The sequence below is a fragment of the Macrotis lagotis genome, chromosome X (assembly GCF_037893015.1).
Source record: "Macrotis lagotis isolate mMagLag1 chromosome X, bilby.v1.9.chrom.fasta, whole genome shotgun sequence".
Classification (NCBI taxonomy): Eukaryota; Metazoa; Chordata; class Mammalia; order Peramelemorphia; family Peramelidae; genus Macrotis; species Macrotis lagotis.
Genome location: NC_133666.1, coordinates 36,723,072 through 36,748,349, shown reverse-complemented (window position 1 = coordinate 36,748,349; position 25,278 = coordinate 36,723,072). Strand labels below are relative to the sequence as shown.

Sequence of the window (25,278 nt, the reverse complement as noted above, 5' to 3'; positions counted from 1 at the left end):
GAACTCAGGTACTCCTGACTACAGGGCCAGTAATCTATCTACTGCACCACCTAGCCTCCCCCAAGGAATATGATGATTCTTAAAGCTACTTTTCCTGCTTTAATTTCTCTGTTAACTTCCAATCTTACAGCTTCAACTACTTGTCAGACATCTTGAAGTAGATGTCCAATAGATATCTTAAACTGAAACTTAAAAAAGATTCCATAACTGAATTCATTATCTTCCCACATAAACCCTCCCCCTTCCTACTTTAACCCTTCTGTTATAAAGAACAACACCATCCTTCTGTCCCAGAGGCTTGTGATCTACAAATCATCCTCAACTCCTATCTTTCATTCCTCATAATCGATCTGGGGTCATGGCCTGTCAACTTTATCTTTCCAACACCTCTCAAAAATGTCCCCGTCTTATCTGATACTGCTTGGTGTAAGCTCCTAGCATCTCAAGCTTGGATTATTCCAATAGCTGCTGGTGAGTTTCCCTGTCTCAAGTCTTGTCCCCATTCCAATCCATTCTTCATTCAGCCAATGAAGTGATTTTTCTACAGCAAAGGTCTGACCACAGCACCCCTCTCCTCCTCCAAATCAATAAACTCCAGTAGTTCCCTATTATCTTCAAGATCAAATACAAAATCCTGTTTGACTTTAAAAGTCTTTCATAACTCAGCATTTCCCTACATTTCAAGTTTTCTTACAATTTTGTCAGCAACATTTACTCTTGTATCAAGTGATATTGACTTTTTGGCTATTCCAAGGATAAACCACTCCATATCTTGCCTCTGAACATTTACTCTGGCTGTTCCCCATTCCTGTAATACTCTGCCTTCTCAACTCTAACTACTGGCTTCTCCAACTAAAAGCCCATCTTCTTTGCAATTTCTTTCTTTATTTTTTCTAATTCTATGCAAGAAAATTTCCAGTATTCATCCTTTTGCAAGCTTTTGAGTTTCACATTTTTCTATCCACTGTGCCACCTAGCTGCCCCTAGAAGTACAAATCTCAAGATCCATAAGCATTATTACCATCACAATTTGTACCCACACTGTTCAAGTATATTCCCTCCAGCTGTCCCAAAAGAAATACAATCCTCATGAGTTAAAGTAAATCACCTTATCATGATCAATTTATACCCATACCTTCAATCTAATTATGTTCTTTTCAACTGTCCTAAAGGAAATTCTCAAGAGTTACAGGTTCTGTCTTCCCATTTAATTTTATTTTCTTTCCATTTACCTTTTGATACATTTCATGAGTCTTGTATTTGAAAATCAAATTTTCTGTTCAGTTTGTTAATTAGTTAAGTTTGAAAGTTCTCTATTTCACTGAAAATCCATCTTTTCCCCTGAAAGTACAAATTGAATTTTGTAGGGTGGTTGATTCTTGGTTATAATCCAAGCTCCTTTGCCTCCCTTCTGGAGGGCATATCATATTCCAGGCCCTTTAATGTTGAGGCTGATAAGTGCTGAGTAATCCTGATTGTGGTCCCCTGATATTTAAATTGCTTCTTTTGGGTTGTTTGGAGTGTTTTCTCCTTTAACTGAGAATTCTGAAATTTGGCTATAATCTTCCTTAGAGTTTTTATTTTGGGGTATTTTTTCTGGGGATCATAGATGGAGTCTTTCAAGCACTATTTTATCTTCTTGTTTTTCCATGATAATTTCCTACATGATATTATCCAGATATTTTATTGGATGGCTGTTTTCAGGTACACTAATAATTTGTAAACTATCTCTTCTGGATCTGTTTTTCAAGTCGGTCATTTTCCCTAAGAGGTACTTTTCATTTTCTTCTATTTTTTCAGCCCTTTGGTTTTGTTTGATGGAATCTTGGAGTCTCCTAGAGTCATTAATTTCTATTTGTGTACTTTTAATTTTTGGAATTTTGTTTTGTTCAGGTAGCTTTTGTATTTCCTTTTCTAATTGGTTAATTTTACTTTTAAAGGAATTTATTTCTTTTTCCATTTGTTCAATTTTACTTTTAAAAGTATTGTTTCCTTCAGTCAATTTCCTTTCATGAATCTTTTCTCCATTTGTCCTCCTCCTTTCTTCTTTAGTTTTTAAAATCCTTTTTGTGCTCTTTTAAGAGGTCTTTTTGAATATGAGAACAATTCAAAAACTCCTTTAAGCCTTCACATGTAGACATTTGGTCACTGTTTTCCTCTTCAAAGATGGCATTTTTATCATCCCTGTCAGAATGTTAACTTATTAAGGTCAGTGTTTTTTTGTTGTTGTTCTCATTCATTTTGATAGTAGACCTCTGCTCCTGCTTTCCTCTGTTAATTTTCTTTTTATCTTGTATATAGCTAGGTTGAACTTACTTGATTGTTTGTTTCTTCCCATTAGATTGTGAAATCTTTGAGGGCAAGAGCTATCTTTCTGGATTTTTTGTTATCCTCAGTGCTTAATACATAATTTTATAAATGTTTTATAAAAGTTCCTTTATAATTGTTCCTTGACTAACTTTGCAAAACATCTTACTTCTTAGGAACCATCTTCATATTACTGAGCTTTAAGTGCCATTAGATATACCACTCAAGTACCACAGTTATTTAGACATCTCTCAGATGAATTCAAGGAAAAATCTGAGAGATGAAAAGGAAGGAGGCATGAATAATTTATTCACTTGATATACATGCAGATAATTCATAGAGAATTTTCCTTTCTCCTGATGCTTATAGATTTACATCCTGTGTATTTAATGGTATGTCATTTCACTTTGAATTTGAAGTCAGGAAGACTCATATTGTGATCCTGTCTCTAATACTTCTTGACTGGGTAATGATGGGAAAATCATTTCCACTATCTGATACTCAGTTTCCTCATTTCTAAGAGTGGGGAAAGGATGTCTCTATTGCATACCTCACAAGGGTGTTGTGTATAAAGCACTTTGCAAACTTTGAAGTGCTGTATAAATGTAGAGAATTATTATTATCATTTCCCTTCTATTAATATAAAAGTCACATATGTTTAAGACAGCAGGAATACATTATTGATGATGATATGTGTTTTAAAAAGTGACATAAAAGACACTATTGTGGACACAGATAATATGACAAGCTGTGGGCACCTCAAATGGCAAGTGGAAGAACAGAGGGGCAACCTAGATTCTATGCTGATATTCACAAAATGCTATGGGATCCAGAAGAAAGGTGTGTAGTATGTTGGGTAGTTTCCCTGAAAGGAGCCTTCAGAATGAGAAAACATTTAGGAAGGGGTTCATTTTGAAACAATGGAAGGGGAATCTAGATTGATGAGATGAAAATATTAAAGTATTAATCAAATGGGTTTTGCATTGTTTCAAATCATAATGAATCTAAGCTAATTATTTTGTCTCATATTCTATCTAATTTATACTTTTTTAACTTGAGGCAAGAGTCTTCCAGACATTTTTCTCCCAATTTTATCAAAATCAACTATTTTGTAGGACTAGTCACTAATGCATTTTCAACCAATTTTGTTTCTACCTGGCAGGAGACAAATGTTATTTCAGCAATAGGCCACACAAGACAGAGGATTTACATACTGCATACTTATTTGATCAAAGCAGCATATATGCTCCTTCTGTCCTCCCTTCCTCCACTAAAAGTTTTCTTACATTCATGGATATGGTCCAATTTATGCAGGAGTGGGAATCTTCCTATCAACATGTGTGAGTCCTCAGAATCAGTTTGCAATGCCGCCATAAACTAAGAAATAATTCTTTATTGGGATGATAGAAATCTCATTTACGGCCTGTTCAGAAGATCAAGGGATAAAGAATTGCAAAAAACTATGTCTAGGATCTTATGATCTAAAGGGCAGTTCAAAGGTCAAATAGAATACTCTGAAACTCATAACAGGGTTGTGCCCAAGAGTCACACCAACTCTATAACTAGATATGCCCTGCATATTAAATACTATAATAAGAAAACAGATCACCAAGTAAACAAGGACCATAGGAACAGTGTATAAATGAGAAGCTATTAAGGAAGACCTCACCTTGTGCCCTTGACATCCTATCCATTCCATTTTATTTTATTTTACATGCATTTGTTCCATTCATTGTTTACTCTTTTTTCAATAACTCTCCCTTATGACAGAACTACTGTCTCTGATGACAAACATGTTCAACTTTCCCTAAGCACCTTAAAAACAAAGACAAAGGATGTTCCCTTAATTAAACTGCCCCTAGAAACTAGCATTCTACCTATATTATCATAAAATATCTGAAGAAGTAATTTTTGGCCTTCTTTGGACCAGAGAAAACTTTGACAGTCTGATGAAGCCAATGGAAAAAAATGTTTTTGAATTAATAAAATAAATCCCATAGGATTTAAAAAGGAAACCAAAGGTTAGTGAAAATAAATATGCATTTTTCCCATTTATGTCCATAGAACCACCTAAAATCTATGTATCATAAGCAGATTAAGAACTGATCTATACAGATCAGTAGTCTCCACTTACTGACAAAATTTCCTTACAAAGTTCCTCTGTCCTATATAACTTCTATCTCTACCACTATACTGCTCCTACTAGTAATCAAAAACAAACCTTTTCTCAAATCTTCTAAGATCTTTTTTTAAATATGACACTGGTGACAAACTCCTGCTTTTTGATACTCTTTCCTCCCACCTCTATGATGCCTTAAGTCCAGTCTGCTAAACTAATTCTTTTTCCTCTGTATACACCTTATACATTGATATTCTTCAAATGCCTTGTGCTTACATCTCTCACTACATTATCTCCCTTGGTGAGATCATCCATTCCTATGAATTCTATACATAAGACTCATAAGTTTATATCTCCACCTCTATACTCCAGCTCTGCATTCCAATATTCATGTTGAATACATCTATACAGATTATCATCAGAACATTAAATTTAAGGAATACAAAAAAAAGGAATCTAATAACTTCTCCCTAAATCTCTCCTTTCTTGAAATTTCCCTAGTTCTGTTGATAACAAATGATGAATGAGAGAGCACACTGTATATTTCTTAAATCATCATGAAATCTCAACTCTCTGCAAAATAAGAATTATACAAGAGAAAAAATAATTTTAATTTTTCAATAAATCTAGGACACTAAGAACCCCCAAACTGATGAACTAAAAGTAGATAGGGCTAATCACTAAGGCCTAATATGATTATTAAAGATGCCTCCTCTACAACACAATCCAACACACTTTGACAAAACTGCATTAATCAATCCATGGTATTGCTAAAGAAATGAATCATTAACCTCCCACCCAGCTTCCTTCTCCCAAAGTCACAGAAAAAAGGAAAAAAGGAAAAAACCCTTGATGGACTGGTTCCATACAATGGTTGTGTGGCTCTGTGCTGATCCAATGATCTGCTAGAGAAACTGAGAAAAAGAAGAAATTGAGAAAAGATATTTATTTAGCACTCCCCTAAGTATGAGAGAAAAGAACAGAATCTACATGGTGCCAGCTCTATACTCCCCATAAGTTATAAGGGGTCAGTGAAACATCAAGTGTCTGACAGGAGAATCTGGAAGAAAAGAAGCAAGACCATTCCAACATTCCCATGCAAGCAAAACATTGTGATTTCTGAGACAAGAGGCATAAGAACAATTTGAGGATTAAAAACTTCCCAAAAGAACAAGACAGATAAAACAAAGTAATATAACAATGCAGGAAATAATGACAAAGAAACAAACTCAGACACACACACACAAAACAATCAAAATGCTAATGGAAGAATTCACAGATTGTCTGTAAGGTAGGGGAGGGGGGAAGTCCTATTCTGCAAGTAAATGAGAGGCTACAAAGATCCAAGACACACTGCTGTAGAATTTAAAAATTCCATTGTCAAGCAATAAATTCTGTAAGTAACCAGAAAAAAAGACTTTCAAAATATAAAGGAAGGAAAGAAAATGAGAATAATACAAGACTATTCTATACCTGTCAAAAAGTAGAGGAGACAATGGAAGAGGCTCTAAAGAACAAAGGAGCTCAAGATGCAAACCAAAGTGATCCACTCTACAAACATGAACATAGGTACTAATTAAAAACTATATCATGACTTTCAGAATACTTTTAGAGAGAAAACTAAAAGTAAAGAGATTGCATACTTTTCAAATACCTCAAACAACAGATATATAAGAAAAGGGGAGAAATAGAGCACCCAAGGGCAGGAACAAAAATAACAACAGAGAGGGCATTAAGAAACCTTTCTTTCTAAATCTTTATTATGAGGAGAAAAGGTAAAAGCAGAAAGCAGATAGTAGAAATGGTAGATAAAGAGGCCTGAAACATAATGGCCTAAGCCTCCCAATATTCTACCTACAGATGAATCAGTGTTGCATGAAATTAAACAAGTTGCTGGAGAAACTAGAGGTAAAAGATGCATAACATGTATTCAAAAGGATTGATATACACATTTCTCAGAAGCACATGGAAATTTTACAACAAGTAAACATGTATTAGAACACAGAGATTTTGCAAATAAATAGAAAAGGGCAGAATAATAAACACATCTATTATGTACTGTAGTGTCCTAAAAATAGTAATACATTCAAGAAAGACAAACAAAACACAAAGATCTAAATGAAGACATAACAATTAAATCTGACATAATGTGGATCAAAAGAAGAAATCACAGAACTAAATAATTGTGTAAAAGAAAATCATAATGATGAAACCATATACTAAAATTTCTGGGAGTCAGTAAAAACAGCTCTAAAATTTAAAAAAAATTAGAAAGTAAAAAAGGAGAAAGTAAAAAAGAGGAGAAATGATAAAACTATATTAAAAGGCTACAGAAATAATAAAACTGAAAGTAAGTACTTTGAAAAAATAATATAATTGATAAACCATTAGTCAATCTAATTATAAAAAGGGCAGAAAACTAAGTTAAGAAAATTGCAAATAAAAATAAAATCACAAAAAAAATCAGCAAAACCTAATTTGTATATTAATATGCTATTACAAAACTCCAAACACCAAAGAAATTGAGGAATAGCTTCCAAAGTGCAATATATCCAACCTAAGGGAAGATGAGAGATCTTGAATAATGCAATCTCAGACACAGAATTAGAATTAATCATAAAGAGTTTAACAAAAATTAAATTTCCTAGTCCTGATGGATTCACAGATGAATTCTACTAAATTTTTGAAGGAAAAATTATTAACAAAATTACAAAATTATCCCACAAAATTGAAAAAATACTCTTCCAGAGTCCATCAGACAAATATAATTTAAAACTTAAGAGCAGCTATAACAATTCATCCAACAAATCATGATCAAGTTGGATTCATATCAGAGGTGTATCAATAGTTCAATATTAAAACTTAATACATCATATTTAAAAAGCCACTGTAAATCACAAGTATATCTTAATAAGTGCAGAAAAAGCCTTTGACAAAGTTTTAGTTTTATTTTTCTACTATTATTCTATTTATGATAAAAATCTCACCAAGTATAGGCATTGAGGAAACTTTTAAATACAAAAATATTTGACTAAAATTAAAAGCGAGTATATATTATACAATGTGAATACTCTTTTAGAAGCTTTCCTAGTAAATACAGGACCAATGGATTCTCAATTTCAATATTATTATTTGATATAGGACTAGAAATGCCAGTTAAAAACAGTAACACAATAAAAGAAAATGAAAGCTGTAAAGACAGGAAAGATGAAATAAAACTATCCCAATTTGTTGATTATCTCATGATTCACTAAGAAAATTCTATGGAAAGGGCAAAGCTACTAATTGAGAATATAATGTTAGCAAAGCCGCAGGTTACAAAAAAAGTGTCAAAAAACAACAGCATGTCTATGATAACAAAATTTATGAGCGAATAGTAGAAAGGGAAATCTCATTAAAAGTATCAAAAAAAATACATAAACTATCTGGGCTTCTATCTATCAAAGCACAGGAAATACTTCTACAAGTTCAATTACAAAGTGTTCTTCAAAGAAGATTCAATAGCTGGAGGAATATTTAGGGCTTCTTGGATGTGCCATTCCAACATAATAAAAGTAAGAATAATAACAAAGTTAATTTACAGTTCTAATATTATGCCAATTAAAATATCAAAGGGAAACTTTGCAGGACTCAGTCAAATAACAACAAACTTAATTTGGAAAACTAAAAGACCTAGAACATTAAGAGGGATTAAAAAAAAGAGGTAGGGACAACATGAAAAGAGCATTCCTGAATGCTCAAATGATTTTCTAAAGCAATAGTCTAATGGTGAACAAACACAGAGTCTGATCCATAGAACAGACTAGATAAGGGAGAATCAGATAATAGAATCATCTTTCTTATGATCACTCATGCTGAAGACCATGAAGTCAACTAATTCATATTTCTGCTCAGCTCTTAATACACACACACACACACACACACACACACACACATATATGTGTATATATTTATATATATGTATATATATATATATATATATATATATATATATATATATATATATATATATCTTTTCTCTGCTTAAAATGTCAATTGGCCCAGAAAGCACATGTAAAAGTATCTAAGCCTAAGGTAAATAAGGAGAGAGTAAAAGACTACTTAGCTGCCCATGATGAATTTAAGTCACTAACCCAGATGGGATTGCTGAGCCAACACAAGTCATTTCTAAAAGATTCTGGAAAATAGGAGAGGTACCACAGGATTGGAGAAGATCAAATTCCCTGTATTTTTGAAAACAGAAAAGTAAAAAGTATAAAAACTAGAAAGCAATGAGTTTTATTTTAATTCCTGGCCAAATTCCACAGCACAGGATTAAAAGAATTGTTAAGAGAATGCTCAATCTTGTTTAATATCTAGATGTCTAGGGGGTGTTGGGGGGAGGAAGGGAGGAAGGCAGGGGGGAAATGGGGGGGGATAAGGGGTCTAGTTCTGTTACGTGTTAAACTAGATGACTTCTGAGGTCTCTTACAAATCAGATTTTTTTTTTAATTTTTATAAAACAGGTAATAAAACACACTTGGGCTTCCCTGATGAGCAAAGCTTAATGGTAGTGCCTTGGCAGTATTCTGTACATCCAAATTTCTTTTGTTGGTAAATCTGAAAACAAACAAACAAACAGTGAAGGAGATTTATGTGATTTTTGCCAAACCAATAAAACCACAATAGGAAACTTCAGAATGGTTGACAATGATATAAAATATGTCACTTTGTATGTAACAGGTATAATTTTTTTATGCAACTTTAGAGTTCATACTGAGAGAACTATCTGAATTTGAGCAAAGACTTTAAGCAAAAGCAAAGAAAAAAAAAAAAGATTTCCCCCCACTAACTGCAGGCTCAGCAAAAATATGTTTGATCAAATGACGAATGTCTATTTATGCAGCAGAAATAACTAATAGAGTTGAGACAGCCCAGAAGTGCAATGTTCATTTTATAGAATGCATTTTTCAAATGAAAATATATGCAAATCAGTTTGTACAGTTTAAGACTATGATTAAACTTATTATTTAGATGTTTAATTGAACTTTTTATTGGCTTTTGTACAATAATTCTGTCTGATATATATGTATAATTAATTTCTGGAAACGAACTTCCCAAAATAAATTTATAAATTTTATAAAGATGATGCATTAACTGTTAACAGTATACTGTTCAAAGTAGTAATATGACATCAATTAAAAATAAAGTTGCTAAAAAGTGAAAATCCTGGCATTCATGCTTCAAATCAAAAATCTTTCCTCTTCTAAAAAATAAGACCCATTTCCTATAAAATATAAAAAGGATCTCCATTATAAGAACTTCTCTGCTGAACTTTTCCATGATAGTTCTGATGCTTCATGGTTATCATAATATCTATAATCCCACAAAGATCACTGCCATGTTCTATAGTTTTAGTGGGGAAGGGGATGGAGTTTTAATAAATACATAGTATGAGGTCCACTGCTATCCTGACACTGAAGGCAGATGGAGTTTAGGGATTAAGATAAGAGTTTCTCCATGTCATTCTATCATAACGTTTAAAAAATAAAATAAAATTACTTGATAAATGCTCATCTGTAGAGTTAAAGAATACTAGAACCAGAAGGAAGAGGCATTTTGTTCAACTACATCTGGGAAATGAAGAAACTAAGGCCAAAAAACGAAAATGGTTTTCTGAGATGGTAGAGTGAAAGTAGAATCCTATGGTTCATTTACTCATTCCAGACTCTTTATCCTCATCTCTTCCCCTGAATGAATGCATTAATATCACATATAGTTAAATGCCAAGTCTTATCAATTCTACTTCTACAACAATGTCTCTTATCTGTCCTCTTTCCATTAATCTGACCACAACTTCAGTTTGGCCTCTAATAGATTCTTGCATAAATTACTTCAATGATCTCATAACTAGTCTCCTTACCTCAAGTCCCTCCTTTGTCCAATCTGTCTTCCACAGAATTGATTTAACTGATATTTCCAAAACACAGGTCTGTCTCTTCCTCCTGATTCAACAAGCTTCAGTAACTGCCTTGTTTCTCTGGCTCTAGTCTAACATTCAAGTTTATTACATATTACTCCTTTCAACACACTTTACATTCCATTAAGGCAAAGGTTTAAACTCTCAGCTTGTTTCCATATCTCCAAAAAGGGAATAATAACAGTACCTACTCCATAGAATTGTTGTGAAGATAAAATGAAATATCAAAGCACTCTGAAAATTTTAATACCCTATATAAAAGTTAGCCACTATTATTTTTATTATCATTATTATTCAAGGCAAACTGAATACTGGTTTTACCTTACACACTACCTCTACCTTCTATTCATGTTCTCATGCACTGGAATGTGATTCCACTTTACGATCTACTTTTTAGAATCCCTAGTTTTCTTTAAGTATAGTTTTAAATCCAATCCTTTCTTGGTCCTGTGGAGGCCAGTTAGGGACATGTATCTTAAGGATAAGAAGAAGCAAAAGATGACTCAAAGAACCAGTCAAGAAATTCCTCCTTTCCAAGACCTCACAACTAGAGCCTTCTTTTGACATATTCATGGTACCTACAAGGGTCACTTCTGAAAAGAAAGATCTGCAGTGAACAGCTTTTCTTTCTATCAGGAAGGAAGGAAGAGGGAAGGAAGAAAGGAAAAGGAAGAAGGAGGGAAGGAGGGAAGGAAGGAAGAAAGGAAGGAAGGGAGTGAGGGAGGGAAGAGAAAGAAAAAGAAAAAGCAAGAAGAGGAAGAGAAGAACAAATTTGTTCTTGTTTAGTTCTTCTGTCCCTCTCAGAACTAAATAGTACTCTCTAACATTTTAGATTTATTAAAAAGTTACTGATAAAAGCATATCATTGAGTAGAGCCAACAAAAGATCAAGGTGAGATATTTTTCTACTCTAAAACAACTCAGGAGGTCAGCAGGAGAGATCTATGACACCAAGGTAAAACCCAACAGTTGTACACACAATGGTAGCATCAATTGTAACTTAGAGGCAGCTAAAATAATAGGAGCATCAGTCGCTTCAGCTCTCAGATCAGATATGGTAAGGTAGTCAGAATACTGCTCAGAAAGAAATTACAGGGGCCTCTTTGCAGCACTAGGTGGGTTACAATTCCAAGCAGGACATTAGACACAAGGTTCATTAGTCACAGTTTCAAGATAAAGAGAGCACTAGTGCTTAGAATTGCAGGGAACTGGGAGCACCTTCCTTGGTAAAGACCAGATCGCAGAAGGGGAAAGCAGTGACCATACCTTTCAGGGGATTACATCAATTTGGAAGCATCAGAAATCTACAGATACCTAGAACTAGCTCTGAAAACAGCAGCATGAAAAAGCCTGAAGCTTGACATAGTACCTCCCCACACCCTGTTAAGCAGAGTCTATATTTAACATAAAGTTCAAAGTCTAGGAAATGGATGGAAAAAATGAGCAAACAACAAAAAAAGAATTTGACCATAAAAAGCTACTATGATGTCAAAGAAGACCAAGAAAACTCAGGAACAAAAGAAAATATGAAAAAAAACTACAGACAAAGCCTCATAGAAAAATATTAGTTGGTCCCAAGCCCAATAAAAATTTCTACAAGTTTTAAAAATAACCATGGTAGAGGAAAAATTAACAAAAGAAGTAAGAGTGATATAAGAGAAGTATTAAAGACAATTAATAGATTGGTAAATGAGGCACAAAGAAAAGTACTGAAGAAAACAATTTCCTAAAAAACAAAATGAGTCTACTGTTAAAAGATGCACAAAAATCTGTCAAATAAAGAATTCCTTAAAAAGAATTGTCCAAAAATAAAAGGAGGTACAAATGCTCAGTGAAGAAAATAATTCTGTAAAAATAAGAATGTGGAAATTGTAAGCTAATGACTTCATGAAACACTGAAAAACAATAAAACAGAGGTAAAAGAAAGAAAAAAGAAAAGAAAATGTGAAAGAGCTCACTGGAAGAACAACAGAATTGAAAAAAATATACTGAGGATAAATAAACTAAGAATGATTAAACTACTTGAAAGCCATAATCAATAAAAGAGCCTGTACATCATATTTCAATAGATTATCAAGGAAAATCATCTTTGTATCTTACATCCAGAGGATAAATTAGAAATTGAAAGAATCCACCAATCACTACCTAAGAGACATCCCAAAATGAAAACTCCCAGGAATAGTATAGCCAAATGCAAGCATTTTGAAGTCAAAGTGAAAATATTTCAGTCAAAAAGATACAATTTAAATATTGTAGAGTTGTAGGCAATAAACACAAGATTTAGTGGCTTTCACACTAAAGGAACAGAGTTAAGAAAATGTTCTAGATGGTAAAAGAGGGGCAGCTAGGTGGCTTAGTGGATAAAGCACCAGCCCTGGAATCAGGAGTACCTGGGTTCAAATCCGGTCTCAGACACTTAATAATAATTACCTAGCTGTGTGGCCTTGAGCAAGCCACTTAATCCCATTTGCCTTGCAAAAACCTAAAAAAAAAGAAGGTAAAAGACCTAGGGTTACAACCAAGATTCACTTATTCAGCAAAACCGAGTAATTATTAAGGGGAAATGGATATTTAATGAAGTAGAGAACTTTCAGGCATTCCTCATGAAAAGACCACAGTTGAATAGAAAATATAGCATTCAAATTGAAGATCCATAAACATGAAAGAGTAATCATATGGATCTCAACAAAGTTAAACTGTTTTTAATTCTATAAAAAGATACATGTAACTCCTAAAAACTTTAACATTATTAGGGAAGCTAAAAGGTATTTATTTAGAAGGCATGGTTGTGAATCGAATATTTTGGAATGACCTCTCCAAAAAGAGGAAAGTATGAGGAAGAAGAATTTATGCGAAGGGGGGGGGGAAGTTTTTTTTACATAACGTGAATGTGTGTGTGTGTGTGTACACACATCCATATACATATAATCAGTTGTGTTTAAAAATATAATTTGCCCTATAGAAAAATAAGAAGGCAAAAGAATAAGAAAAAGGGAAGGGGATGATAAAAAGGAGAACAGATTAAGGGATCTGGTGGTTAGAACAAAACAGATTTTTGAGGCAAGAGAGGCAAAAAAGACAAAGAAGAAACATAGGAAAATGAGATGGAGAGAAATAAGTTTAATAATCATAACTGTGAATGTAAAAGATAGAAGCTTGCCCATAAAACAGAAGCAGATAGCAAAATGCATGTAAAACCAGAATCTAACAATATATAACCAAAATATGTTTATAAAGAGACACAACTTAACCAGAAAAACACAGACAGAGCTAAATTAAAGGACTGGAGCAGAATATATAATATGCTTCATCTGAACTAAAAAAAAAGGTAAGGGTAACAATTATGATCTCAAACAAAGGAAAAATGGACCTAATTAAAAGGGATAATCAGAGAAACAACATTTTCCTAAAAGGTACAATGAAGTAATATCAGACATCTTTAGAGCAAGTTTCTCTGATAAAGGACTCATTTCTCAAATATATAGGGAACTGAATCAAATTTATAAAAATAAGAGCAATTTCCCAATTGATAAACTATCCATGGGTATGAACAGGCAGTTTTCAGAAAGGGAAGGGCCAAAAAAGAGGAAGAGAATTTGAAACTCAATTTAAAAAAAAGGATTTTAAAAATAATTTTTATAAAAAGCAAATGCTACTTCCAAAATAATTAGAGGATATGAAGGCATTGGTTGATAATTACAAATGTATTGGAATTATTAATCAGGGGATATAATGGAATCCCCTCAATCCATGTGATTATATAGAATGAAATGGGTAAATAATAGGTAACTAGATAAAAGGTGACAAATATTATTCCAATGTAACCTGCTGGATGCCACCCCATCAGATATCAGTAGATGTTGTTTTAGGGAACCCTGTTTCACTGTTCTGCTGTGGTCACCACTGCCTCTGTCTTTGGGTTCAGGAGACATTCTAGCTCTGTATTCTATTAGGTCTATTTTCAGAAAGAACTACACCCCAGGTCAAATAAAAATCAAACTACATTGACTAACAAGATGGATTTCAGGGCCAATCCCTTGAGCCCCCACATCCACTAATTCCACAGATGAAGCTTCACTGGATTCTGCCATATATTTCTACAAGTCAACATTGCCAAACTCAGAGAATGGAAGGCAAAAGAGAAAAAGTTCTTTACTATCAAAATCTTTATGTCTCCTCCCCTACATCCTTTTCCTTTCAAAAGCAATTGGAATATTCAACATTTTAAAGTGGCATACACAATCATTTCATTTTACTGGGTCTATTGCTTATCCATTAAATTCTCTAATTTTACTAAGTGGATTGAAGGAGACTTAAGTGGAGCCTCTTAACATAGGCTTGAATTTTAATCCCAGAATGCAACACTTAACTACTTTTACAAATTATCCAGCTTTCTTTCTGAGCCTCAGTCCAGTGCTCTATTAATTGCAGATTTTTAAAATGGTCCCTTTTGTAAGAATGTGCTGAAGACAAACCAAAGTTGAAGTATATTCAAGTAATAATGCACTACTAACATAGTGTAATATATGAGATCAGGGAAAGAGATATCACACAGTGTTCAATAGCACCTTTGAAATATTATGGTGGTAATAGTGTCAAGAAGAATCTTACTATTGAAAAGTGTGTGTGTGTGTGTGTGTGTGTGTGTGTGTGTGTGTGTGTGTTTGTGTGTGTGTATATGTGTGTGTGTCTATTTATAATCGTCTTTTAATTGCAGAATTGTTTTTAAATCTAAATAATATTGCAAATAAAATGCTAAAAAATCTATAAAAAGCAAATATCTATATCATTTATAATGCATATGAATGGATATATGTACATATCTTTCCAAAATTAGTTAGATTTTTGCTTATAAGTTGGTGTACTATGAATATCACATCTAGACTCTTCTGAATTGAATATTGTAGTTTAAAAATAGTTTTCATAAAACAATATCTTTTGAAAATGTTTGAAATGATATAGTATAAACATTTATAGTATAGTACTTAATCACTGTAATCTTTACAATACTTTAGAGAAGGTGCCAATTTGGGGTTGCATTGAAATATTTTATATATATTTTGTAAGTAGGTGAAGAGGTACTAAGTAAGCACATTAAAAGTTATTGAATACATCATTAGGGTTCTTGGTGTAGTACACCATGGAGATAGCTGAAAATCTTTTATGTCTTTTGCATGATTCCAATTTTGGAAATGATTGAAAGTAAGAATGAAGAAAGTGTCTAGTTCACCATCATCTAAAAGTTTTGAAGGGTCACCATACTGAATCAACTATTTCATCAAATATCAATTATATTTTTTCATTTTCAAGGACCTATAATTTCTTCACTATGATCATATCTCTTTTTTAGTCTGGTAAATGATCTTGGAAAATTGCTGAGGCCAAAAAATTCATCATCCTACAACCAATGTGGTAGAGAGTCACTCAGAATTTATTCAAGCAGTCTTTATACAAAAAAATAATCAACCCATCACTGGTACCATAATAGGAGCCCTTCTAAGGCTCTGATAGCATAATCTTTAATAACTTAGGGTCATTTTTCCTTCAATGAGTAATTGGAGTACTTTAGAGGAAGCTTAACATGCTTAGTATTTTGAAATGCATTTGAGCCAAATAAAAGAGTATAATAATCTAGCAAATAATACTTTATTAACTATGATCTAATAGACTAAAGTAAAAAATTAAGTTTCTACTCACATGTAATCTCTTACCTTGCTTATCTTTCTAACCAAACTATTGCTCACTTCTGAATTTCCCTAGTCCAGAATACTATACCTGTCTTAATGAAGTCTAAGATGGCTTTGGTTTTTTTGTTGGTTTTCATATTCAGTCTCACCTAATAATATAGAAATCTCACTTTAACTCGATACCATATCTAGAAGTGATTTAGAAATGAATCTTCAAATAAGATTTCCATTATAACAGAAAGTATCTATAAATTCAATGTACAATTCCACTCAAATTTAAATGCATAAAGAAGCAGTCTAATGAATCTATTTTTCATGTGATTTTAGTTTTTCACTATCTTTACATGGCTGATTTTTTATTGTACCCAATTTATGATTTTATAGCTAGTTGAAGATTAAAATGAGGTAAACAAGTAGTTACTTCTTTAAACTCCAAATCAAAGCTAAGTAGACTTGTATTTTTTTGATTGATATATTTTATTTTTTTCCAATTACATATAAAAACAATTTGTAATAATAGTTTTTTGAAAAGCCTTAAGTTACAAATTCTCTACTTCTCTCTCTCTTCCCTTGATTGAGAAGGCAAGCAAGTTGATGTAGGTTATATACATGTACAGTCACACAAAACATATTTCTACATTAGTTGTGTTTCTAGAAAACACTGGCCAAAAAAAAAACCCAAAAAGAAAAATAAAATTTAAAAAAGTATGCTTCCTTCCACATTTAGACTCCATCTATTTTTTCCTTTGGAGGTAGATAGCATTTTTCATCAGAACTCCTTTAGAATTATCTTAGATCACTGGTTTCTTCAGAATAGCTAAGTCATTGTATTCAGTTGATCATCGTACAATATTGCTGTTACTGTGTATACTGTGCTCCTGTTCCCACTCACTTCACTATGCAACAGCTCATTTAAGACTCTTCAGGTTTTGTTTTGCTTTTTTTTTTAAAGAAACCTGCTCATTATTTCCATTTTTTAAAAAATTCTTGCAATTTAATTACAGACATGTAATTTTTACTCCTGCATTTTCTCGCTAGTTTCTTCCTTATATTTGCTCTTTTCCTTTCCTACTTGGCCAGATTTGGTGTTTTTGTTCAAGGATCTTTTTGCATCTTTGTCCAGTTTTAGCCTTGCAATAACTATCTTGCTGGGATGAATGACCACATGGACGGTTGCACCATTAGCCTTCTCCCATGATCCATGCTCAGTGCAGAACACATTTCTGTAAACTTGGACTGCTTTGCCAATTTGCTGTTCTCTGTACTGTCCTCGAAAGACCTGGACTTCATCATCTTTTTAATGGGCATGGAATGGATATTGTACTTCTGTATCAGCTCCTTGGAGAAGGGAGAAGACATTATATTCCTTCATATATGGGAAGGGGTATATGAAGGAATATTATGTCTTCTCCCTTCTCTAAGGAGCTGAGACAGAAGTACAATGCCTCTTGCTGTTCTTTCTTGCTTTGGTCAGAGGTCACAAAGGGACTGAATTTCATTTTGATCCTGGAGCCACCATGGAAGAGAAAAGCTGCTTATCATTTCTTAAAGCACAATAGTATTCCATCACAATCACATACTACAACTGATTTAATCATTCCTTTATTGATGGACATCCACTCAATTTCCAATTCTTTGCCACCATGAAAAAATGGATATAAATATTTTTGTACATAATGATCCTCTTCCTTTTTGTTTTTTAATCTCTTTGGAATATAGACCTAGGGACAGCTAGGTGGTATAGTGGATAGTGAAATGGCCTTGGAGTCAGGAGGACCTGAGTTCAAATCCAGCCTCAGATACTTAATAAATACCTAGCTGTGTGACCTTGGGCAAGTTACTTAACCCCATTGCTTTGCAAAAAAACAAGCAACCAAAAAAGGAATATAGACCTAGTAGTGATATTGCTGGATCAAAGGATATGCATGATTTTATAGCTTTGGACACAGCTTCAAAGTGTTCTCCACAATGATTAGTTCAGCTCACAATTCTATCAACAATGCTTTAGGGTCATATTAGTCAATTTGATAGGTGGAAGTGAGAACTCAGCATTATTTTCATTTGTATTTTTCTGTGAGTGATTTAAATCATTTTCTTCACATGACTATGAATAACTTAAATTCTTTCATATGAAAACTACCTGTTCATATCCTTAGATCATTTATCTTTCTGAGAATGACTTGAATTTTTATAAATTTGACTCCATATAGTTAAAAATGAAACCTTTATCAGAGAAATTTACTATCAACATTTTCCAGTTATAATTACTTTGTATTTTCCTCCATCCCTATTCCACCCATCACCACCCACCACTCTCTCTCCTTTCATCCAGTCCATTCTCTAAAGTCTTTTTCCAATCTGCCCTCCTTTCCATCAGTCCCTACCCATTTATTTTTTCTCCTACTTCCTTGTAGGGGAATATAGAGCTCTTCATCCTACTAAATATGAATGTTCTTCCATCTTTAAGCCAATTCCAATGAGAATATTCAAGCAATGTTTGCTATCCCTCCCACCTTCCTTTGCATAATAAAAGCTCTTCAGTGTCTTTTTAGGCAAGATAATTTTCCCCATTCTACCTCTCTCTTTCCCCTTCTCTCAAGGCATTCCTTTTTCTCACCCATTAATTTTATTTTTAGACATCATCCCATCACTGTCATCCCTCTTTCTCATCCCTTAATCTTAGTCAAATCATATTCATACTCTCTCCCTAGGCATATTCCTTCTAACTGCTCTAATATGTAAAGTTTAACTTTATTGAATTCCTTATGATTTCTTTTTCCTATTTACCCCCTCTAAGTTTCTCTTGAACCTTGTATTTGAAAATCAAACTTTCTATCCAGCTCTGGTCTTTTCACCAAGAATGCTTAGAAGTTCTCTACTTCATTCAATATTCATTTTTTCCTGAAGTTTTACACTCAATTTTGCTGGTGATTCCTGATTGTAATCCTAGATCCTTTGACCTCTGGACTATTACATCCCAAATCCTTCAATCCTTTAATACAGAAGTTGCTAAATCTTTTGTTATCCTGACTGGCTCCACAATATTGGATTTGTTTCCTTTGACTATTTGCAATGTTTTCCTCCTTGACTTGGGAACATTTGGCTATAATAGTCTCAGAAGTTTTCATTTTATGATCTCTTTCAAGCGGTGATCTATGAATTCTTTCCACTTCTATTTTACCATCTTTTTCTAAGATATCAGAATAGTTTTCCTTAATAATTTGATATCTAGGCTTTTTTTTATCATGGTTTTTCACACAGGCTTGGTTCTTAAATTCTCTCTCTTCAATCTATTTTCCAGATCAGATGTTTGATCAATATAATATCTCACATTTTCTTCTATTTTTCATTCTTTTCACATTGAGTGTTTTAAGTTGCCTCATGGATCTATTAGCTGCCAATTCTGGTTTTAGGGAATTCTTTTCTTCATTGAGTTTTTTGCTTCCTTTTCAATGTGGCCAGTTCTGCTTTTTAAAGAGTTCTTCCATTCAATGGATTTCTGTGCCTCTTTTACCATTTAGCCTTATTTTGCTTTTTAAGGCGTTATTTTCTTCAGTATTTTTGTGTCTCCTTTACAAAGCTGTTGACACTTTTTCATGATTTTCTTGCATCCCTCTCATTTCTTTTTTTCCCAATTTTTCTCTTCCTCTATTATTTTATTTTTAATATAATTTATTGAGTTTTTTCAGTAATTCTTTTTAGACTTGAAACCAACTAATATTTTTCTTTGAGGACTTGGAAGTAGTTGTTTTGACTTTGTCTTTTTCTTCTGAGGTTGAGTTTTCATTTTTCCTGACACCATATTAACTTCCTTTAGTCAGATTCTTTTTCTTTTTGCTGTATGCTGATTTTCCCCAGACTATATCTTGACTTTTAGCTTTATACTTAATTTTTCATTCAAGGTAGAGGAGGCACTGTCCCCTGCATGAGATATTTTTATGTCATGCTTTTCAGAGCTGACTCTTTGGGTCTGTTAGCTCTTGGTTCTTCCAAGGTAATATGATTTAAGAAGAGGTGTGATCTGCTCTGAAACTGTAATCAGGGTCCTTGCTTTTCCTCACCCTGATAATTCAACCCAGATCCATGTATAGGCAATGCAATGGAATTCTGTACCCTATGTTAGCACAGACCAGCCATCTTACGATCTGTGGGCTAAGAGTTCCAGAAGTCACTGTCACCAATTCAATCAGCAAGTCTTGGTGCTGGCTTGCCAGGGCTTGACTGGTGTTGAACTGTACTCCTCCCTCACCTCATTTAGCCAAATCTTTCCTGTCAACCCTCCAATTGTCTTGGGCTGGAAAATCGTTTCACCTTGACCTTTGATTGGTTCTATCACTCAAGAATGTGTTTTCAGGTATCATTTTAAAATTTTTCTAAGATGAATGTTTTTTTAGGATTTTGCAAGGCAAATGGGGTTAAGTGGCTTGCCCAAGGCCACACAGCTAGGTAATTATTAAGTGTCTGAGACCAGATTTGAACCCAGGTACTCCTAACTCCAAGGCCGGTGCTTTATCCACTACACCACCTAGCTGCCCCTCTAAGATGAATTTAAGAGAGCTCAGTCCGTTCCTTCATTTTACCATCTTGGCTCTGTCTATAAGTAGACTTTTAAATGACAATATCTTGTTTTTCTACTGGTGAGATTAAAAAACATAACTAGACAGTGCTGGGAAATAATGTTTAGTGATGTTGCTCCCAACAGAGGAAAATCACATATCTTCATTTCACCAAGGTTTATTGTTACCAGAGGAGACCCATACACCATAGATTGCTATCTGCAATAAATGTCTTATGACTCTTACAAGGTAGCTGCCAACACTTGTACACAGTTGTTACTCTAAGGAAAAAAGTAGGCTTTTATCCTTCTGGTCTCATTCCTGTTCCGTGTTCCTCAAAGAAACAACGACAAATGGCCTAAAATATTTTGTCTTATGCTTATAGTCATTTAACCCTAAACAAAGCAGAGGCAGAAATCCATCCCTAATACTTCATAATCTAGACCATTAAGTGAGTAGCTATCAATTTATGAAATGAATTTGTTCATGTCCAGCATAACACAATTGATGATAATGATGATGATGATGATGATGATGATATTTGTCCTTCATTCATGAAGAAGATCATGATATAAGGGAGGTGATGCCATGACAAGCACATAGATCACATTTGAGTGCTAAGTCACCAGTATCACTTTCGTGTCCAGAACCATCTGGATTCAGTGGCCAGATATGAAATCAGGATGGCTGGAGATGACCCTGGATGTGAGGCAATAGGGGCTAAATGACTTGCCTAAAGTCACACAGCTAGTAAGTGTCAAGTGACTGAGGCTGGATTCCAACTCCAATCCTCCTGACTCCAAGGAAGTACATTCCAATTCTACAATGTTCTCATATTTTAAGGAAGATTTTCTTTACAGTAAGGCAAATTTGCCTCTTTACAGCTTCATTCATTGTTCCTGATTCCACCTATGGCAATAAATAGTACATCTCTCATCTCTCTTCCACATCACAGTCCTTCAACTATCTGAAGTTAGATTTCTTGGCTCCTCTGAGTCTTCTCTTCTCCAAGTTATACATTCCTAGGCTCTTAGATTGATCTTCATATATTATGATCCAAAGGCCATACAAGTGGTTCATGTTGTTTCCTTTGGTAGGTCTTCAGCTTCAAGTTGAGTGGAAACAGCCTTTTCTGGAGTACTGTTTCATCTCTTCTTAAAGACCAAACTCAAATAAGGAAAAAATAGGGAGAAAATGCAAGGACAAGACTCTCTTTAGTATAGAAGGCTGTATCAGTTACCATTTACTCTCACTGCAAGCCCTATCCAGAAATGACTGTATATTATTTCTAGGTTGAGAAAGCCAGTATAGAGAGCTGACTCAAGCCCCACTTCAGATACTTGACCTCTCAATGATCTATTCAAAAACCAGAGGTTGCAGAGTAGATGCCAGCCTGCATGGGTAGAAGGAGTTTTCTTATTCAAGAATTTCCTATTGTAATTAAGTCACAATTCTAGATCCTAAATCTATGTCAGAATATATGTATAATATTCAGGTTTTCTCAATATGTTTTTACATGGAATTCAAAGACAAATATGAAAATTATTTTGAACCTTCCTTCCTGCCACATCATAGTATATTTGTCTGATGCAGTAGAATTTTCAAATATAAAGAAGGAATGGATATATTATCAAGAATAAAAGTCAGCATTTGTCCTCATTACTTGATGGCATCCTTTTAAATTCACATTTGTTTGCTGCTTCCATGGATGAGCCAATAAGCATCCCAACATCTTATGTTTTAACTACACAATCCTGAGATGAGATAGCAGCTATAATAATTATATAAATCCACAGTTTGGAATTCAGAAATAAAATGTGAGTGATACTCTTCCTGCAGTGATTTTTGGCCATTTTGCATGTGAAGAATCAAGCGAACATAATTTCCTTCTCTCTGTGCTAGAGGACGTACTAACAAAATCTGCTTACCTAAACCACCTTTCAGAAGAATGTCATTTCTTCTCCTTCAGTCCTAAGGATAAAGGTCCTCAAAGGAGAAATCAAAATGGTATCAAAACCATGTCTTACTCTTTTGTTTCCCATGAGTTCAGAGGGCTATAAGATGAAGTAAAAAGAACATTGTTTGGGGTAATAAGATTGAGGTTCAAATTCTATCTACTACTTACTACTTGATCTTAGATATGTAATTTTACTTCTCTTCATTTATAAAAGGAAGTAGTTAGACATGCTATTCTATGGTTCATCTAGATTTTTTGTTTAATTTGGTTTTGCATGGCAATAGAGTTAAGTGACTTGCCCAAGGTCACACAGTTAAGTAAGTATTAAGAGTCTGAGGTCAAATTTGAACTCAGGTCCTCCTGACTTCAGAGCTGGTACTATATCCATCCACTGTACCATCTGGCTGCCCCTCATCTAGTTTTAAACTTCTACTACAATGAATTCACTTCCTACCTAGATAGTCAACTTCAGCAATGTATTTTTTGATAGAGCTTCATTTTCTAGCTTTAGCATATATCTTAAGACTACCTAAGCCAGATTTTTTTTAGTATCCAAAACACACCAAACAATTAAGATTATGTCTCTCTCTCTCTCTATATATATATATATATATATATATATATATATATATATATATATATATACTGCCAAAATTAACTTCTTATGTTAAAAATTTGAACTGAAACATCCCTCAAAAGAGCTGCCCAGGTACCTTATTTATGAAGAGGGTACCTCAAAAATAGACCTTCATACCCCTGCAATTCTACTGAACAAAAGGTATATTTGAACCAATTCCCCAAGGGACTGTTATATTTACAAAATTTCTTATTTCTTTGTCATATACAGACCTTCCATGAGAAGGAATCATACACCAGTTTCCTGTAATTTCAGTCATTAATTTCAAATTCCTTTCTAACAAGTCTTTTGTTAGGGCACCTAATAGGAACCCAAACTGACCAATTTGATTTTCACCTTTTCTTTCAGTCCCTGAATACTGCAAAGATGAGGTGCTAATGAGCACTCAAATGACCAAGAGAAATCAGCAGGAGACAAAAGAAGAAAGGGAAAAAAACTAAAAACATATCATATGCTAGCTAATCAACACCTGGGTAACTAGGCAAACTCATCTACTGTAGTACCCTGTCCAGTAATAGGAAAGAGATACTGTCATCTTAGCAATACAAGAAAGGCAGAAATCTTGCTTTCCTTGCCAGCATGGACCAGAAACTAGAAGCAAATTAAGAAGAAAGATTGTCTCTGAAAACCTGCAAGCACAATGTCGCAACAAATTAGGTACTTTGTCAGGATCCCATTCAATTTTTAAAGAGAAGCTAACAAACATGAATCAAATCCTTTCTGGATACAAGACACTCTAGTAGATACTGGCATACAAAGATGACAACATAATAGCCCTTGCCTTTGAATAACTCCCATTCTCCTGGAGGATATAACAGAATCAGAGCTGAATTTGGAAGAGATCCAAGAGGTCAACCAATCAAACATCTTTTTAAAAGAAGAGGAAACTAAGTTTCAAAGAGTTTCAAACTGATGGCTTCTGACCCGAAATCCAATGCCCTTTCCATTCCAATCCTCATTTTCTCCATGTATACACAGTAAAGTAAGTGAAAAGTTATTTCAGGAGGGAAAGAGGGTACCAAGAAAGACAGGACCTACTTGAGCTGCAATCTAAATAAATCTGATGATACTCAAGGAAGAATTACAAGCATGGAACAGCATTTGTACAAAGGCTCCGTGAATAGAAATGCAATAATACACAGGAAAAATAGCTAGCTAGATGATAACTATTTCTCCTTCTCTTTCCTACCTTCTACATCTTTCACTGGTTTCATTATGAAGTACTAGGTCCAAAGGGAAAGTGATAGTAAGCATGGTACAGTTGTACCTGGGCACTAATGCTTTCCAGCAATTGATTTCCAATATGAGGAAAATTTGTGTTTGAACCTGGATATTTACAGATTTTTCCATATGTGTTTGGGACTGTAGCTGCTCCATCAGCCAGAAGAGAACTATAGAATCTTATGATCATCAGGGAAGAAATTCATAGGGACTGGACCTGTGATTTCACTGCTTTATGAGTGCTCTTAGTGAGTTACTTGCTATGTTCATTCAGTCAACATAATTCATTCCCCCCTGAAGGGTGTCCTCTCTCATATCCCAAAAAATAAAACTAGATACACTTATGAATAATGACTTACATACAGCTCCCCTATAGAGTGGGCAATAACATTAGAAAATCAAATGGAAACATGGCAGTCATCCAATTAATTTGATTGAGCCCTACCATCAATGGGATTGGGGTAAGGGTCATGTCAAATGAACGAGATAACAGTAATCTTGACTTCAGGCTAGAAAGACAAGGCTTCTGACTCATTTGTGGAGCTTATAATAATCAACTTCCACAGCTCAGCAGAAACTGCAATGCACCTTTTTTTGCCATTTCTATTTAAACAAGTATATGGATAAATGTTCTGATGTCACTGCTCAAAATAAAGACTGCAGTGCTACTGTTGGGCAGCAGGACAAAACTGCAAGGATTTGTTTAACATTCTATGTGCATAGCTCTCCAAAAAGCACCCATTCCCAAAGTTATTCCATAGCACAGACCTGTGTTGTCCTTCAGTATTTCAATTCCAGACACAGATGACCAACCCCAACAAAACAAAGTGAGTTTG

At 34.0% G+C, this 25,278-nt stretch overlaps 1 pseudogene; it reads right to left on the bottom strand.

Moving 5' to 3' along the window:
- Nucleotides 1-17,086: 17,086 nt before the first annotated feature.
- Nucleotides 17,087-17,570, bottom strand: LOC141500833 (large ribosomal subunit protein uL24-like; annotated as a pseudogene).
- Nucleotides 17,571-25,278: the final 7,708 nt, after the last annotated feature.